The sequence below is a fragment of the Halichoerus grypus genome, chromosome 8 (assembly GCF_964656455.1).
Source record: "Halichoerus grypus chromosome 8, mHalGry1.hap1.1, whole genome shotgun sequence".
Classification (NCBI taxonomy): domain Eukaryota; kingdom Metazoa; phylum Chordata; class Mammalia; order Carnivora; family Phocidae; genus Halichoerus; species Halichoerus grypus.
The window spans coordinates 46,738,007-46,749,711 of record NC_135719.1 but is presented as its reverse complement, the minus strand read 5'-3'; the positions used below and the strand labels follow the sequence as shown (position 1 = coordinate 46,749,711).

General features: G+C 54.0%; 1 long non-coding RNA gene and 1 other non-coding gene across 2 annotated transcripts; one reads left to right on the top strand and one right to left on the bottom strand.

The window, feature by feature from the left end:
* Positions 1 to 5,370: 5,370 nt before the first annotated feature.
* LOC118532545 (U6 spliceosomal RNA) lies at positions 5,371 to 5,477 on the bottom strand. Its single transcript, XR_004915774.1, has one exon. It is a non-coding gene; the product is annotated as a U6 spliceosomal RNA (small nuclear RNA).
* A 470-nt stretch (positions 5,478 to 5,947) lies between these two features.
* LOC118532453 (uncharacterized) lies at positions 5,948 to 10,919 on the top strand. The gene is made up of 2 exons (XR_004915719.2): positions 5,948 to 6,157; positions 7,673 to 10,919. It is a non-coding gene; the product is annotated as an uncharacterized LOC118532453 (long non-coding RNA).
* Positions 10,920 to 11,705: the final 786 nt, after the last annotated feature.

Below are 11,705 nucleotides of genomic sequence, written 5' to 3'. Positions count from 1 at the left end.
TGCTGCTCTCTTCTTGTAAATACCCGCGGCCGCGGCGGCCGAGAGCGAGGAACAAGCCATTCGGACACGACCGATGTACATACAGCCTCCCGCCCGCCCGCCCTCCTCCAGGGCGCCTCGGCCCAGGGCCCCTTCTCCGTTTCCAAGTGTAAATACCACCTCGCCCCACGGTTGAACTCCAGGGCATCGGACCTCATGGGGTTAACTGGACCGAAGGGGGTAAGAAAGGGGAAAGGGGGGGCCTCCCCCGCCCCACACAGCCTCGGATCCCCAATTGTGTACACACTGTAGCAACTTCGCTGGCGCTGGCCCCGCGCTCCCCCGTCCCGTCCACTTCTGAAACTTGTTCCTAATGACAAAGTGGCTATGTGCAATGGATATAAATGTACTGTGAGTCTCTCTTGGTTCAGTATTGGGTTCCGTTTTATTTATGCTGTAAATTATTTTGCTTCCTTCTCCTGGACCTACTTCCAGTCCCATTTTGCATTCCCCTTTGGGTTTTGTTTTGTCTATTTTTTTTTTTTTCTTGTTAACCTCTTGATGTAACAGCACTTTAAAAAGGGCGACAACTGACTCACGAGATGGAGACCACCTTGAGCCTGTTTGGGGAGACCACCCTGTATCCGTGACTTTTGTTTTGTTTTTAATAAAAAAAGAAACCTGTCACTTCCTGGGGCTGTGGAGGTGGGAGTGCGGGGGTGGGGGGAGCGTGGGCGGCGGCGGGCTGAGGGCTGCGCAACAGGTGCGGCTCCAAGACCTCAGGCGCGAGTTCTGGGGCGCCCGGGCCGAGAATCACCGGGCTCGGGTGGGCAGCAGCGAGCGCCCCGACCTCTCTCCCAGTCCTTCAGGCACACCGAGTTTGCCCTCCAGGCCACCCTCTCCCCGCGTTTGGGACCCTCCCTAGAGCCTCTCGGCCCGGGATAGGAGGACTACGGCAGCCTCCTGGGTGCCATGGTCTCCGACTCTTCCCTGGAGCTCTCGCCAGGGCCGAGGGTTTAGTCGTGCCCACTTCCACGCCTGCCCCACCGGGAAGTCACCCCCAGCGTTCTCTCAGGGACGGGACGCCGCCCGGAAGCCCAGGTTCAAGCAGAATTGCCGGGAGGCACGGGCACCGCCGACCTGGCCCGGGGGCGCGGGGGTGGGCCGGGGGCGGGGGACGAGGTACGTCGGGTGGACCTCGGCTGGGCACGCCTGGAAGGGAAGGGCGTGACTCCGTGCTCGTGCACAGATGTCCTCCTGCCTGTCCCTCCTCTACCCCCACGGAGGGAGCCCTGGCAGTTTTTAATGTTCTGTCCGTTTCAGTCCGAGAGTGTGCGCGGACATGGAGCAGCGGAAGGAGCCAGGTGAGGCGCCCCTGTGCTGGAATCAGGTCGTCTCCACTGGGGGATGAGGGGTGTCAGGGTGTGTGTGACAGGGGTAGGTTCCTGGCCGCGGTTGATGAGGCCTCAGCTTGCTGCAGGCCTCTCATCGGCCTCAGTTTCCACAGCGCACCTGCTGGTTAGGCTACAGATAAAGGATGGAAACTGCAGCGCACTTTTTCGGGCAGGGGGGTGGGGGGGAAGAGTGTGCTCGGAGCGGGAAAGCGCCGGGTACTGGGGCTCATTCGGTCCTGGCTTCCAGTTTCACCTCCTCGGCTGACTCGCAAGGGTGCTGTGTCGCTCCCTTTATTCCTCTAGGCCTCCGTTTTGGCCCACATGGAATAACCCTCGGGCCTCCTACCCCGGCGCGCGGGGAAGCGCTCTGGAGGGGAGCGGAGCGCAGGGCCGCCGGTCGAGGCCCTCCGACATCCCGGGGATCTCCGTGCGCTTCTCCGGTCCCCCGCCGCGGGGCCAGCCCCTGGGGCCTGGGAGCTCTGGGCTGCGCGGGCCAGGAAGCTTGGTGGCGGGGCGTCTGGAGGGCCCGGGGCGGGGCGGCGAGCAGGGGGCGCGCGGCGGGCCGAGGGTAGGGGCCGGGCGAGGAGCCCGCGCGCGCACGCGGCGGAGGCAGGAGGCCGGTCCCCGGAGGCTGGGGCTCACAGCCCTCCTCCAGTCCCGGGATATTCCGAGGGCCAGTCACAGAGAGGATACGACAGAAATAACGGCGGTGAGGGCTCCGGCTAAACTGTGAGGTGTCGCCCAGGGAAGAAGTCACCTCGGGAGGCGCGGTGTCCCAGCAGGAACCCTCCAGGGAGCGCGAGCGTTTCCTAGGGTGGAATGAACCAGATCAGTTCCCCACTGCACCAACGGTGACACTGAGGGCGGAGAGGAAGGGACTTGCGTGCTCAGGGCGTGCGGGGGCCGGGCGGCGGGCGGATGCGCGCAGGAGCAGGTGTTTTGGAGAGCACGGGCCTTTACCCCCTGGCGTGGCCACGCCTTTGGAAGCCGCACTTCCTTCTCGGGGAAACGGGAATGACAGGCACTACCCGGGCAGGAAGTTCCGTGGCCGCGGCCCACACAGAGGAGCCCAGCAAATATTCCTTTCACCTTCCCTTTCTGAATTCCCCCAAAGTGGAGGGGGGTTAAAAAAAGGCCGTAGGCAGCTGGGGCTCTCCCGAAAGGGCGCCCCATCTGGGCCGGAATCCCTGCAGATTGGAGGTGTAGGCGGATCCGACCCAGAAAGCTTTGTCGCAAACCCCTCCTGGGTTCCTCGTCCCTGCAGAAGTGGTTTGTTCTCCCCCAAATGTTAATAACCGAACGATTGGTATGGATGTAATTATCAATAATTATACGAATTATTGTTGATTGCGGGGCTCGTAGCTACTTTAATTAGTTTACCAGATTCTAATTAAGTTAAATGAAACATTAATAGGGAAAATATGCTTTGGGGAAAAAAAAACCCAGGATTTTTTAAAAAGTCTATTTCTCGCCACAACGTTGCCACCTTGCGACACAATTTAGGTACGACAGCCAACGTCCGAAGGCCCCAGACTAGGGAGACTTGTCTTAGGGGGGAAAGGGGGGTTTGGGGAATTGCTAGAGGGCTGTGGAGCACAGAACATTCTCCTGGGTGTTCCGCCGAGGTGTTCGGTTTCGCACTCCTGGCTTCGGGAGGTGCCCACAGGAGGTCCGGCTCTGGAGTCCAGGGTCTGGGGATTAAGAAAGAAGCAGGCAAACATGGCTTGACTTTTCACCCCCCTGGGAGGAAATCCCCAACTCCATCTATCCTGCAAATCTGGGTAACCTGTCGGCAAAACAAACAAAACAAAACAAAAACAGCTGGAAGACCTCTGGATTCCTGGGTCTAACCTCTTCATTCCTGTGGCACTTGGTTAATGAAACTCAGGGGGTGTTCATGTCTCTGAGTTCTCCTTGGTTGTGTGTGTCTGTTTCCCCTAGGACTGTAAGTACCCTGGCAACAGGGGCCACGTCTTGCTCTTCCTTGTGATCTCCAACACAGGGCCCAGTGCATCCCAGTAGCTCAACAGATGTCTCAAGGAAGGGGTTCCAACTCTGGTTCCTCTGGGTGCCAGAAATGTCCGAGGGGAGGAATCCCTAGGTGCTTCTGGACAACAGCTATTGGGCAATTAAGCTCATTTGCTTTATATTAATAAAGCACAAGTTTATTGCTCAGATGACCCTTCATCAATAGGATTATTTTGGGGGGCAGGTGTCTGGTAAGAGATTGTCAGCCTAGGAAAACTTTCTTCCTCTTCCAGCTGTGTCCCAAAGAGGGTGCTCCTTCACTCCTTCACATTTTGCAAGTTCACCATGCACATACCTGTCCACTTATTTCCAGCTACCCTGATCTAAAGTATAACCTTGAACCTTTGCAAAAATACAACCCCTGTCCTTGAATTCAGAACACCAGCAAAAGCAGAACTGGACCCCTATGCTCTTTCCATTCATTCTAAACAGCTTTATCTCTCACTCTCTACCATCCAAGGTGGTGTAGAGTTTGGTTAAGAGCACAAGCTCTCTAGGCAGATTTCCTGGGTCTCAACCCCTTCTCTGTCATTTACTAGTTGGGTGACATCGGGCAAGTTGTTGAATCTCTCTGTGCCTCAGCTTCCCCATCTGTAATAGAAAGCGGGAGAGGGTATCTACTTCACAGAACTGAGCAGAGCCAGGAAAATCAGCCAGGTCTCTGGCTTTTCCAGGACAAAGACTTGCCTGTCTTTCCTCATCTCTGCTCCAAGACCAGGGGTCATACCAAGTGGAATAACAAGTTTCTTTAGAAGGAGAGAGAGTCACGCCAACATTGGTCCTTTTCCTTGTTTGGCATCTCAGAAGGAGACTTTGAAAACTGCTCATCCAATTACCCAAGTTCCTCCTAAGAACGAGGCATGTTTGGGGGAAGAAAGGAAAACCAAAGCTTGTCCTCCAACTCCATGCACTGGAGGCCGTGAGCCGAGGAGAAGGCGCAACGAGAGGTCCCACAGACCCCCATTCTCGGCTGTTACCTGGAAAGGATCATTTCACCTCCACTGAAGGGAACAGAAATGGATCCCTGATGGAACGCTGCTTGGCAGCTCCGAGCGCCCGCCGGGAGAGGACCCTCCGCTGCCCTGGGGCGGCTCTGGGGCTCCGCGTCTGCTGCCTGCCCAAACTGTGGGGAGCCCAGAGCCTGGGAGGTGTGCGGCCCCTGGAGGCAGACCAGCTGCTCTCCCAGCGGCTGCAGAGACCGGGGGGCCCACTATGAGTGTGCTCAGGCACCAGCAAATCATGTGCACCAACATTTTTTCTCCTGGAAAGAAACCTATATTTCAAAACACATTGATAAAGTCAGCGCAGGAAATCTGAACTTTACTGGACTTTCCCCCGCTTCCCATCTTACTAAGTAGGACTGTACTTTTTGCAATCATTACATGGGGGCAGGGTCCTGATCTTTTCCGGGCCTGTGCCTCCAAAAGTCTCGTCGGGCCTTGCGGCAGCCACTTACTAATTATATGATCATGGCCAGGGTGCTTTACCTCCCGGGGTCTCCTGTAAAATGCTGACAATAGTACTCACAAGGCAGGGCTGTCAGGAATACTGGGCTATTGGAAGCCCCTGGCACATGGTAGATGCTTAAGAAGGAGTGGGCATTATTATGTTTTTAAGATTCAGAGGCAGCATGAGGAGTCATGCTTGTCACGTGTCCTGTTACAGTCCCCTCGGGTCTATTTTAGCACTAGGGTCCTGTTATGTTTTGGACCTGAAGCGGGTTAACTTTGGCAAATCCGTTTCCTTAAGTGTAAGGTCCCGTAGGACTCAGGATAGTGCAGGGGGAAGCAGGGGCAACATGGGGAAAGATCAAAGCCTGGGGTCAGGCGTAAAAAGCAGGGCAAAGGGAGAATCTAAGCCCCACCTCCTCTCATTCTATCTCCTGGGACTACAGTTTCCTTTGTGTGAAAGGAAAGATAAAACCTGTAGGTAGAAAGTGTTTGCGCACAGGGGTAGGTAAACTGTGGTACAAAATATGGAACGCTTCACGAATTTGCGTGTCATCCTTGCGCAGGGGCCATGCTAATCTTCTCTGTATCGTTCCAATTTTAGTATATGTGCTGCCGAAGCGAGCACGACTCCTAGGCTTTCTCAGCTAGTATATAAAGCTAGGAGTAGCAATACTTTTACAGTTATGGTGACTACGCTGAGCGCTTTTCAAAACCCCAAATATTCAAGGTGTTATGACCGTTTGTATCTCGTACATACAGTAATGGTATCTTTGTGATCACGGCCAAATTAAGTCTAATTGTGTCCCTAACCTCCCAACGTTGTGTATGCAAATGAAGGGACCATGGGAAATTGGCCCTCGGCCCGCTCGACCTCTGCGCGCCCCCGGAGGGCGCCGGGAGCACGCTCGGTCACGTGGTGCGCGCGGCTCGCGCCCCTGTTCCGCGCCGGCCGGGTTGGGCCCCCGGGGGTCGCGCGCCGGGCTCCTCTGCGAACGCGGCGGCGCAGTGGCCCCTGACACTACGGGGGGGGGGGGGGGCAGGGCCTTTGGGTGGGGGCGGGGGGGGAGGGGAGGGACCGTGATGAACTTCGGGGTCCGGGGCCCCGAAGCGGCTGCGAGCGGCCGGTCGGGCCGTCCCCGCTCCAGGACCCGTGACCCCGGCGAGAGTTGGAACCACGGACCGTGAACCGGAAGGGGCTGGGCAGGGTGGCCGAGGGCTGCAGCGCGGCGGGGTGGGCCACGCTGCGCCGCTGCTTCCCCTGGGGTGCTCGGGACCCGCGCCCCGTGCTTGGAGCCAAGGGCAGGGGTACGCTTTGGGGCCCAGGCTTTCCATAGTGTGACTCGGGGTGTGGCATCCTGGGAAAGGTCACCGTGCTTTGGTCCAGCACTGGGCCGGGCCCTTAAGCCGACCCGTGTCCTTCCCCTCGATTTGCAGGTTAGAAAACAAGCTCTGGTTGGTTAATCAAGGCCAAAACTGTCCTGCCAGTTGTGAAGGAAGTTGAGCTCTGGAGGCAAGTCTGATTGCAAAACCCGATCATTTCCTCTTCCCGGGGGAACTCGAGCGAGGAAAGATTTGGGACCAGGAGTGCCACCTCCCCTTTCTCTTACCTAGACAATGCTCCCAAGGCCTTATCAGCTCAGACTTTCCTTCCTGCCTTCACTCCTTCACCAAATACCAAGCCCTTGTGACGTCAGCGCCGGGGCTGCGGGGCCAACAAGCAGGGCGCTTCGGTTCCAGCAAAGGGAGCCAGGCCAACGTGTCAGAGCATTCTCAGTTCAGTGCTGAGACGGACTGGAAAGGAAGAACCTGGGGGATAGAGAGTGACTGGGGCATGAAGGTGGGCAGGAGGGGAGGGGACATTTGAGCTGTCACTTGATATGGATGCAGTCCTGAGAGGACAGGACAGGCAGTACCAGGCAGAGGAAGACCTGGGAGCCACCTGAGTCATTATCACGCATCTGGGCAAGTCCTTCAGGCAGGAGAGGCCACTGTGGAGGTAGTTGGTGCCCCGAGGGCCTGCTCTGGCTCAGCTGTGAGCCTGATTCAAGCCACAGCCAGGGAGCACCTGGCCTGACCCTTGGGGACTTTGGAGCCCCTCCCCCGACCTGTCTTCAGTGAAATGGAAATCAGGTGCAGGCTGCCCAGCTTCTCATCTGACCTCTCTCTAAATAAGCAGTAAGCAAACACAAACCTCAGAATGCTAATATGGCCTTTATTGAGCGAAAAGAGCTAATTTGGGCAATGATGTTTCCCTCAGATTTACAAAAGGGAATTGCAAATAACCAAAAAGCGTATTAGCGTTGATGGGAGATGATGCTAATCTTCAATTAGCATCCACGTTTTTATTCATTTATTTAGAAGAAGAGGCTTTTCGTCACAGTCGATGCGCACATGTGTCACGGTGACAGGTACATCTCGTGGGTTCATAACTGCCTTATTGCAAAAACCAGCAGGAGATGGACCAAGTTGTTCACCATTTCTGGCTACACGAGCATGTGTTATTTTGAGCCAGAGGTGGGGTTTTTTTGGTCTGTTTTTCTTATTGAGCACAGAGGAGGGACATCTGAGTTCTTGCTTCCATTCCTTCCTGCATCTGTTTTTGTGACCTTGCCCAACTCCCTGGACCTCTCTGGTCCTGTTTTAGCTTCTGCAAAGTGACGAAACTGTCCTAGAGATGATCTTTGCTATCTCTCTCAGCTTTGACATGCTGTGATTTCTTTCCTTTTTTTTTTTTTTTGGTAACTGGGTAACTGAAGGACTTTTTTGGAGACTATAATTAGAAAGATGGAAACATTCCACCCTTTTTGTTTTCTATTTTAGAAGGGTGGAGAATTCTGCTCATCCTTGGGTCATGGAAGACCCCGAGAACAGCCCACAGGGGCTGCCGCGGACCGAGGGTCTGGGACCGGCGGAACCCTGCAGCACTCATCCCTGAATCCTGAAGGCCCAGCGTGGAGGAAGCGTGAGGGTGGGGATGAGAGGGGCAGAGATGGATTGGATGTGACATGAAGCTGGAGGACAGATGGATGGAGGGACTCAGTGCGGAGAGAAGCAAGGGGATCCTGCCCCCAGAGACCCCAAGGGGATGGACACTAAAAGGCAACAAGTATGTGTCTGCATGGGTTGGTGGTCTCAGAGCTTCAGGGGAAGCCAGTTCCTGCTAGTCCTCAGAGCTGTTGTCTTCCCTCTACTCCGAGACCTGAGGTGGCCTGAGTCCCGACAGTCTTCCCTGAATGTCCTACGCTGCAGGACCTCAAGAGATGCAGAGTGGTTCCCCCAAACCTGTCAGGTGGAGCTTCGCACCACTCCGAGTGGGAGAGATCAGAGCCAACTTTAAATTTTGATCAATGAAGAAATGGGATGTTTCATATTGAAAACATGTTGGTGAAGACATGAGATCTTAGGATTCTCTAACATTATTATAGTATTTCCCCTGACGTCTGGGAGCATTGAGTGTTTCCATATGTCATTCATTTGAAATAAGAAGAGCCAGGGATTCGCATCAACCCCACCAGAGGGAGGAAGAAGCAGGGATGTGGAGAAGAAGCCGTGGCCTCCTCTGTGCTGGGGACCCTGGGGACAAATGGGCGTTGGTGGCATCCAGGTGTTACCCAGAATTGTAGGGCAGGGAAGTGCTGAGTTCACAGGGCTGGCCCAGAAGCTTCTACGGCCCCAGACACAGAATGGGGCTGCAGGGGGTCTGAGTGTGGAGAAGGACCCCCCCCCTCAGGCCTAGAAATCCCTTTGAGCAATTCCTGCTCTGACTTAGACCTGGTTCTTGGAAGATCTCTTTTGAAGTATGCTCTCCCACCTAGTCACTCCAGTGTAAATGAGTTTTTTCATATTTCCTTCTTTGCCTCCCAATAAAGAAAGCCAGGGCTGGGGTGGGGGTGGGGGACAGATATAAGAAGATCTGTGTTTGCTGACAGCTCAGAGGGTGGCCTCAGGGAAGAGGCAGGGTCAGCTGTGGCCAGAGGGGTTTCTCCTTCCAAGCGTCCTAATCCCTGTGTGCTGGGAGCCCTTGCTCTTCTGGCTTGGCCCCTGCTGTGGTCAGAGCAGCTCTAATCCATCCCAGATGCCTGACCTCAGTGCTGCCCTGGAATCCTGCCCCTTCCCAGCTTGCATTTGGAGGGGGGGGGGGAACCACAGCCCAGGCCACACTTTTCACTCTCCCCCAGATCTCTTTTTTGGCGCCTGGAGCTTTGTAAATATCTGGCTATTTCCCCACCTGTAGGATGGTGACTCTGCTGTGAGCCTAGCAGGGCTGTTTGAACAGCAACGGCAGGGCTGATGTGAATGGCCCGAGCACCTTAGAGGAGTGGCTTCATGGGCAGTGTTTGGAATAGGCCCTGGGTATGTGGGAAGTTCACGGTCGGCATGCAAATACTCAGTGTAGGGCCGCTTGGGTGGCATAGTCGGTTAAGCATCTGACTCTTGGTTCCAGCTGGGGTCGTGGTCTTGGGGTCGTGGGGTCGAGATCTGCACTCAGCATGGAGTCTGCTTGAGATTCTCTGTCCCTCTCCCTCTGCCCCTCCTGCTTGTGCTCTCTCTTTCTAAAATAAAGAAATCTTTATTTTTTTTTTTAAAGATTTTATTTATTAATTTGACAGAGAGAGACACAGTGAGAGAAGGAACACAAGCAGGGGGAGTGGGAGAGGGAGTGCAGGCTTCCCGTGGAGCAAGGAGCCTGATGTGGGGCTCGATCCCAGAACCTGGAATCATGACCTGAGCCAAAGGCAGACGCTTAATGACTGAGCCACTCAGGCGCCCCAATAAAGAAATCTTTAAAAAAAAAAAAAATTCAATGTATAACCACTTCCTTACTCTTCTTTGGTCTTCTTTCCTTAATTTTGTAACTGGATGAATCAAACCTTTTAAAAAGTGAAAATAGCTTCTCTTTTTAAAGCTACTGCAGGGACTGTTTCTTCGCTACGGTAACATTTTTGTCGTAGTGCTCCTTTTCTTCGTTTTCTCCCCCACCCCTCCTTTTCTCTGCTGTGATGAGGACTGTTTTCGCTCAGAGGGCTTCAGTGCTTTGGGTCTGATAGTAGCAAGCCCTGGTTGCAGCTGTGTCTCTGGGAGGGGAAACAGCATGTTGACTCACTCACTCCTGTTCACTCAGCTTAGTGTGAACCCTTGCCCTTTCTTCTGATGTTCTGTTTCCTTCTCATGTCACAGAGATAAGCACAAGGGAGTGTTGCTCCTCTTTTGCTGATGGGGAAAACCTAGGCCTGGAGAGGAAAGTGTCACAACGAGTCAGTGACACTGGAATTTGCTCCCAAATCTCTCTGGCTCCAAGGGCTAACTTAGCACCCAGATGGAATAAAGGAGTCCCATTGGAGGGCTCTGGGAGGCTCTCTCTCTCTGTTGCCTTAACTCCTGCCTTTGAAGCATCCTTATTCTGAGCTGTTGCTGTCTGAAGGGTTCATTGTGATTTAATTCAAGACCCTCTTCTCTGGCATTCCCAGGGTAGCCTAAGATCACAGGGTGCTTAGGTTGAGGGTGTGGAAGGGACACTAGGAAAGAGGGTGCAAGAAGAATCTCCAAGTCCAAGTATGAAGGCTGCCGACTTCCTGGTTCTGTCAGTTTCTCTATGTGGGGTTGCAGATGGGAGGAGAAGTCACAAGTCCTCCGGATGCTGGCTGCCCTCCCTTGAGTCCAGATCCCACCCCACCCCCCACCCCCCTGCCCCAGCGCAAGTCATACTGACAGCACAGGGAGGTGGACCATCTCTGAGCCAAGAAGGGCCATATTGACGAGGGCCAGCAGTGAGCCTCGGTTTCCTCCTCTCTAAGATGGAAGTAAGGATTTCCCTACTTGCTTTATAGGGTCTTGAGGCCCAGTGGGAAATCCCACTGTGAAGTGCTAGATGGCAAAGGGTATGACTGCTGTCTCACCAGACACGCATCCCAGCCTCAGGTAGTTAAATGCTTCCCTTACCTGGTGAGCGAGGCATCTGTGCATCGGGAACAGACCTACAAAGTATGAGCACCAAGATGAACCATCACATTGTATTAATATTTTCACACCACTTAACTCTCATTAAAATGTGCTTTGCTGAATTTAATATGTGATTTCAAATGACACAACATATTAAGTGCTTAATATACTAGAAATTATGAAACTATTATAGTCGGTGCCATATGAAATAATTAGACTGAATTAAACTTTAGCAGCCAAGTGAAGGAAAGACTTCAACTTAGAATGTCTTAAAGGAGCTTAAGCCACCACTGTAATCCCCCAAATAAACGTCCAGAAATTAGGATCTTTAAATAAAAACTGAAACTGAGTCTGTACTTACACCCAGCTCTTCCGGGCTTCACTGCTGCTGAATGTTGCTGCCTTTGGGGAGGTGGGGGGCCCCCAGCACCCACCCCAGGCCAGGGCCTCGGGGTCAGGGCGTCGGTGGCCTCTCCCCCGGGAGCCTGGCTGGAGGGTGACTCAAGTGACTGGAGTAAGGAGTAAGGTCTTCTGCCTAAGGGACAGATCAGTCTTCTTTGCCCCAAATTAGCCTATTGTCAAAAAATTAAAACACAGGGTGTCTGGGTGGCTCAGATGGTTAAGCGTCTGCCTTTGGCTCAGGTCATGATCCCAGGGTCCTGGGATCGAGCCCCATGTCGGGCTCCCTGCTCAGCGGGGAGCCTGCTTCTCCCTCTCCCTTGCCTGCCACTCCCCCTGCTTGTGCTCTCTCTTTCTGTTGAATAAATAAATAAAATCTTTAAAAAAAAATTAAAACACACCCACCTTCTTTACCATTTACTGAGCGCTTCGTTTCTGGTGGGCATTTTATATCCATTTCTCTCATTTTGTCCTCAAAATGGCCTATAATACAGGCGTGTTATAGGCCGCCATG